Source organism: Panthera onca, chromosome B3, assembly GCF_046562875.1.
Source record: "Panthera onca isolate mPanOnc1 chromosome B3, mPanOnc1 haplotype 2, whole genome shotgun sequence".
NCBI classification, from domain to species: domain Eukaryota; kingdom Metazoa; phylum Chordata; class Mammalia; order Carnivora; family Felidae; genus Panthera; species Panthera onca.
This window is the reverse complement of record NC_138344.1, coordinates 76,174,561-76,180,648: the sequence shown is the minus strand read 5'-3', so window position 1 is coordinate 76,180,648 and position 6,088 is coordinate 76,174,561. Positions and strand designations below refer to the sequence as shown.

At 33.4% G+C, this 6,088-nt stretch overlaps 1 pseudogene; it reads right to left on the bottom strand.

Annotated features, from left to right (window-relative positions):
• Positions 1–1,283: 1,283 nt before the first annotated feature.
• On the bottom strand, positions 1,284–1,590 carry LOC132668436 (large ribosomal subunit protein P1 pseudogene; annotated as a pseudogene).
• Positions 1,591–6,088: the final 4,498 nt, after the last annotated feature.

Here is a 6,088-nt window from a genome sequence, read left to right as displayed (position 1 = left end):
TACATTCTCAGTCTATTTATGTCCCATTAGTTACATTATACTGTTTCTGTTTCGTTCACATAGCAAGTAACCGTGCACACAGAAGGCACTGTAATTTTTTTTAATTTTTATTTATTTTTGAGGGGGGGGGGGAGGAGGAGGGGTAGAGATAGGCAGAGACAGAATCTGAAGGAGGCTCCAGGCTCTGAGCTGTCAGCTCGAACTCATGAATGCGGTGCTCGAACTCATGAACTGTGAGATCATGACCTGAGCAGAAGTTGGACGCTTCACTGACTGAGTCACCCAGGCGCCCCACTTTCTTACTTTCTTTCTTTTTTTTTTTTTTTTTTTTTTTTTTTTTTTTAGGAGGCACTATAATTCTTAATTGAAGTGGGTCTGGCAAGGGGGTAACTCTTTCACCCAATGACTCACTCTTTCCAAAGCTGAGGAAGAGGCTTAGATAAAATGCTACTGTGTACAAAATAATGAGGTAGCACAAAGACTGAATTGAAATAAAGGAAGCTGGCTCTAGTGCAGGATAAAGTAGAACAAGCTTAGTTGGGGTGATTTTTTTTGTAACAAAGAAATAAAAGATTTGCTTACCAAAGCCTAAAGATACACTGTAAAATTAGATCTAATGTTACAAAACACAAGTACAGAATATGGCTGAATACCACTTCCTTTTCCTATAAAATATATGTATTCAGTGGTCTTACCTAGGTTATAACTAGTAAGGTAAAACTCTGATGCAAAATCATGTCCTCCTTAGGATATGTTTCTTTAAAAAAAATAATTCATTTGTAATTCCTTTAAAAAAAAGTCTAAAAGAAAAACAGCTTTTATCTTATGACACAGTTTATACATCCCATAGTGAGATAATTTTCTCAAAACTTGAAATTTGGTGTCTTTTAGAAAAATGTTAACAAGGAAATTTATTTAATTTTCCAACTATTGGCATTACTGGAAAAATATTATGTATTAGTTTTTCTTTAGTTTAATGGGGTTTTGTTTATGCTGCTTTTCTTTTTATTGTGTAATACTCGATGATTTATAGAATTATATAATAGTATCAAAGTGTATCCACAGTAATTCATCACCCTATTTAAGATCTGAATATCTCTAATATCATTGAATCATCTGTGTGTTTTTCCCTATTTTATATTCCAGACCTTATGTATTCTGCTCCATTTTCCCCTCTTTGAGGTCAACTACTACTTTTTATGTTTACTGTTTCTTTACTTTTTATTATTTTTTAAATTTTTTTTAAGAGTTCAGCTTTTAATTGAACAGGTCACAGAAGGGGTTTAGTCAAAAAGCTCAAAGCCCATGTCATCATCAGACTCTTCTGAGTTTGCTTTCTTTCCTTCCACTTTCTTCTCCTTAGCTGGGCCTCCAGCTGCTGAGGTGGGCCCACCAGCTCCGACCTTTGCAGATAAGGCTCCAGATGTTGACGATGTTGGTCAGGGCCTTTGCAAATAAGGAAGGCCAGAAAGGTTCCACTTTTACACCTGCTGCTTTAACGAGGGCACTGATCGTCTCCGTCACCATTACCTCATCATTGTACAAGATGAGAGCAGAGTAGATGCAGATGAGCTTGAAGGCAGATGCCATTGTGCTGGAGAGGGCTGAGCAGGTGCTACTGGGCGCAATGCTAGTCCCGGATGAAGAGAGGGCCTCACCCCTATGCGGCCTTCCCTTCCGCGGAAGGACGTAGCATCTCACAGGCAGCTGAGGACAGTTTGCTTTTTATTTTAAAAAGCTTTCCCACATGTGTAAGGTGTTGCTGACGAATATATTGTGTAAAGAAGTATGCAGTCTTCTGGAGCTTGTTTTCTTTTGCTTATTACTAATATTTGCCCATATTATCGTTCATAACTATGTCTGTTCTTTTGACTGATTTTTGGTATTTTATTAGCTAAATACACCACAGTTTATTTATCTCTCTCTGGTCCATGGAATCTAGGTTGCTGTTACTAACAATAAGGCTATGAACGGTTTTTACACATCTATAGGTGCATGTCATATATAGGTCATATACTTACAAGCGGAATTTACAGGTACTGAATGAAGTATGCACATGATCAAATTTACAAGATAAGACTAAAGTGTTGTCCAAAATTGTTAAACCAATTTAGACATTTCCTGGTAGTTTATAAGGATTCACAGTGCTCCCTAGCCTTATCAGCACTTGCTATTATCAGATTTATTCATTTTGTCTATTTACTGGGTGTAATATTTTATGTTTTTCATTTTAATTTATATTGCTGTAATGACTAAGGTTGAACGTCTTTTTGTTTGATTACCATTACTGTTTCCAATTACTGTGGCTACTAATCCTTTTGTGTTTTTTGTTTCTGTCAGATTGTCTTTCCTTGTTGATTTGTAGTTCTGCATTGATTAGGTTATTAATTTTATTCTCCTAATTTGTGCCTTGAATGATCACTCTATTTGTGGTGTTTTTTGGTGAACACAGATTGTTGAATTTAGCATAATTATGTTTATCAAGCTTTATATGGTTAAGTCTTTTTTTTTGTGTCTCAAGAAATTCTACCCCTTATCTTTATATATTATATTTCTCAAATATATTTTCCTAGATAACATTCTAAGTGTGTTAAAAATTGCCATTCACTGTATGCCTGTAATTCTTCTAGAGTTAATTTTTGTGTGTAATGAAAACAGAAAAATATAATTTTATTTACTTATTTTTTAATTGGGAAAAACAGTGCTCCAGTACTTGGATAGTCCCTCTTTTCTACATTTTTTCTATATCCCATTTGTTATACTTTATCCCATTTGTTAATTAATATTTGCTAATATTCCATTTATTATACTTTAAATTTTCACAGATATGATGGGCTGGTTTTGACTCTGACCTATTAGTCATTTTTTTCTGTACTTATAGTAAGGCATTGTGTACTTTGAGTGTTAATATCTAAAAAGGCAAGCCCCTTCAACTCTTCTTCTCCGCTACCTTTCCTCACCTCCTCTGTCTCTTTTCTTGTTAAAAGGTTTCATGTGCCTTTGTTCTTTGTAAAATTAGAATAACAAATTCCTTGAAATTATGTTCGAACTTTGTTAAAATTGTTCTCATCTATAAGATCCATTTGGGGATTAATAATGTCTTTCAATATTGAGACCTTCTATCTATAAACTTGGTATGCCTTACCATTGGCATCTTTTGTTGCATAAACTCATTGGTACTTTATATTTTCATGATATTATAATGTATTTTGCACATTTGCATGTATATTGTTTTATTCAACAAATTCTTATTGAGTCCCTACTATGTGTCAGGTACTGTTCTAGGTGTATAAGACAGAGCAGTTAAAAAGAAAATTAAGAAAGTAAGTTAAAAAATTATTTCCTTATATACTTTATATTCTGTGCTGGATGGACAACAGACAAATGGGTAAACTAGTAAAAACTGCTATAGGGAAAAATAAACACAGGGAAGCTTAACAGTTAGTGATAGTGGTTTTGATAGTGGGCTATAATTTTAAATACGGTAGTGAGAGAAGTTCTTACTGACAATAAGACTTGTGAATGAATTCTTGAATAGTATGAGATTTTTTGTTGTTGTTTGTTGGTACCTAGAAAATGCAATTTAATGTTAATACGCATCTTCAGTTACCTTGTTAAACTCTCTTAAACTCTGTTAGTTTCATGAGTTTGCCTGTAGATTATTTTGGATTTGCTATGTACACCATGATAAGTAAATATATTATCTATGATTAAGAAATCAATTTATTTCTACTTGTTTCTTTTCTTTCTCCATGTCCTTTCTTGTCCTGTCTTATTTCACTGTCTAAGGACTTTTTATGTTGAATATTGAATTTCCACTAGTGATAAGTTGATTTTTTGTCTTGCTTCTGATACTAACAGAATCTTTAAAAAAAAATTCTCCATTAAGGATGATGTTTGCTCTGAATTTTTTATTTAAAAAAATTTTTAATGTTTATTTTTGTGAGAGAGAGAGAGGGAGACAGAGAGAGAGGGAAAGAGATAAGCAGGAGAGGGCCAGAGAGAGAGGGAGATGGAGACACAGAATCCGAAGCAGTCTCCAGGCTCTGAGCTTTCAGCACAGACCCTGATGTAGGGCTTGAACTCACAAACCACGAGATCATGATCTGAGCTGAAGTTGGGATGCTTAACCAATTGAGTCACCCAGGCTCCCCTATTCTGAATTTTTCATAGATAAGTTTTATCCAATTAAGAAGATTTTGTCTTCTAGTTCATGTTTTTTTAAACACATTTCTTTATCATGAGGGGTGTTTAATTTTTTGAGTGTTTAATCTGTGGATTTTTAGATGGTCTTTTCAATTGTCTCTTATAATCTGTCATTGTGGTAGAGTATTTTTAGAAACTTGATCAGCTAAAGCATCCTAATATAAACTCAACTCAATTTAACATACCACTGAGATTTATTTGCTAAGAACCCTTAAAAGATTTTTGGTCTATATTCATGAGTGAGAGTGCTTTTTTTAAAAGAAAAAATCTCATCATATTATTGTTTTCGTATCATAGACAAATTGAGAGCAGTTTCTTATATTTTGGGAGAATCATGTACAATTGCAGTTGTTCTTTGAAAAATTGGTAGATGTCACTTGTACATCCTGGGACTTTCTTTGTGGTAGAATTTTTGCTTAATAAATACATGTCTTAATGATTACAAGACTATTCAAACTTTTTTTTTTTCTTAAGGAAATTTTAGTAAATTTTAATTCTGTTTCAATTTTAACTTGCCAAATTGAACATCATTAGGATAATAACTCTAAATGTTTTTTTTTAAATTTACCTATATTTATCTATTTCCTTGCTCACAATTCTTTCTTTTAAACATTTTTTCCAACTATATTGAGGTAACATTTACATACAATAATGTGTAAATTTAAGGTGTAAAATGCATTGATTTGATAATATATTACCTATATGTTACATCATGATTACCACAGTAGCATTTGATAACACCGCGATCATGTCACATAATCCTTTCTTTTTTTGTGATAAAAACATTTAAGATGTGCTTTCTTAGCAACTTTCAAGTATATAATGCAGTATTTTTAATTATCTCAATGTTGTGCATTAAATCCCCAGAACTTATTCATCTTCTAACTGGTAGTCAGTACTACTTGACCAACATCTCTCCATTTCCCCCACCTTGGCAACTCCCATTCTATTCTCTGTTTCTGCAAGTTCACCTTTGTTTAGTTACCACACATAAGTGTCACCATATAGTTTTTGTCTTTGACTGATTTCACTTAGCATTATACCCTCACAGCCCATCCCTGTTGTCACAAATGGCAGGATTTCTTTCCCATGGCTGAATAACATTTCCTCATATATGTACACACAATATCTTCTTTATCCATTCATCCACTGGTGGATACAGGTTGCTTCTATATCTTGGTTCTTGTGAATAATCCTACAATAACTGTAATAATCCTGCATATATCTCTTCAATATCCTGTTTTCCTTTCCTTTGCATATATATCCAGAAGTGGGATTGCTGGATTATGCATTAGTTCTATTTTTAAATTTTGGAGTAACCTCCATACTGTTTTCCATAGTGGTTGCATCAGTGTGCATTACCACCAACAGTGTGCAAGGGTTCCCTTTTCTCCACCTCCTTGTCAATTCTTGTCATTTCTTATCTTTTTGATTATTCTAAAAGATGTGAGATGATATTTCATTATGGTTTTAGTTTGCATTTCCCTAATGATTGGTAATGTTTAACTTCTTTCCATGTATCTGTTGGCTACCTGTAGATTTTGTTTTGAAAAATGTCTATTCAGTTCCTTTGCCAATTTTAAAAATCAGATTGGAATCTTAATGAGTTGCATGAGTTCTTTATATATTTGAGATTTTAATCCCTTATCAGGTATATGGTGTGCAAACATCTTCTTTTAGGTTGCTTTTTTCATTTTGTTGATTGTTTCTTTTGCTGTGCAGAAGATACTTGGTTTGATGCAGTCCCACTTACTTATTTTTTGTCTTTGTTGTTTGTGGCTTTTCATGTCATATATAAAAATTCTTTGCCAAGGCCGATGTCATGGAGCTTTTCCCCTATGTTTTCCTCTGGGAGACTTATGGTTTCAGGTCTTGTATTTAA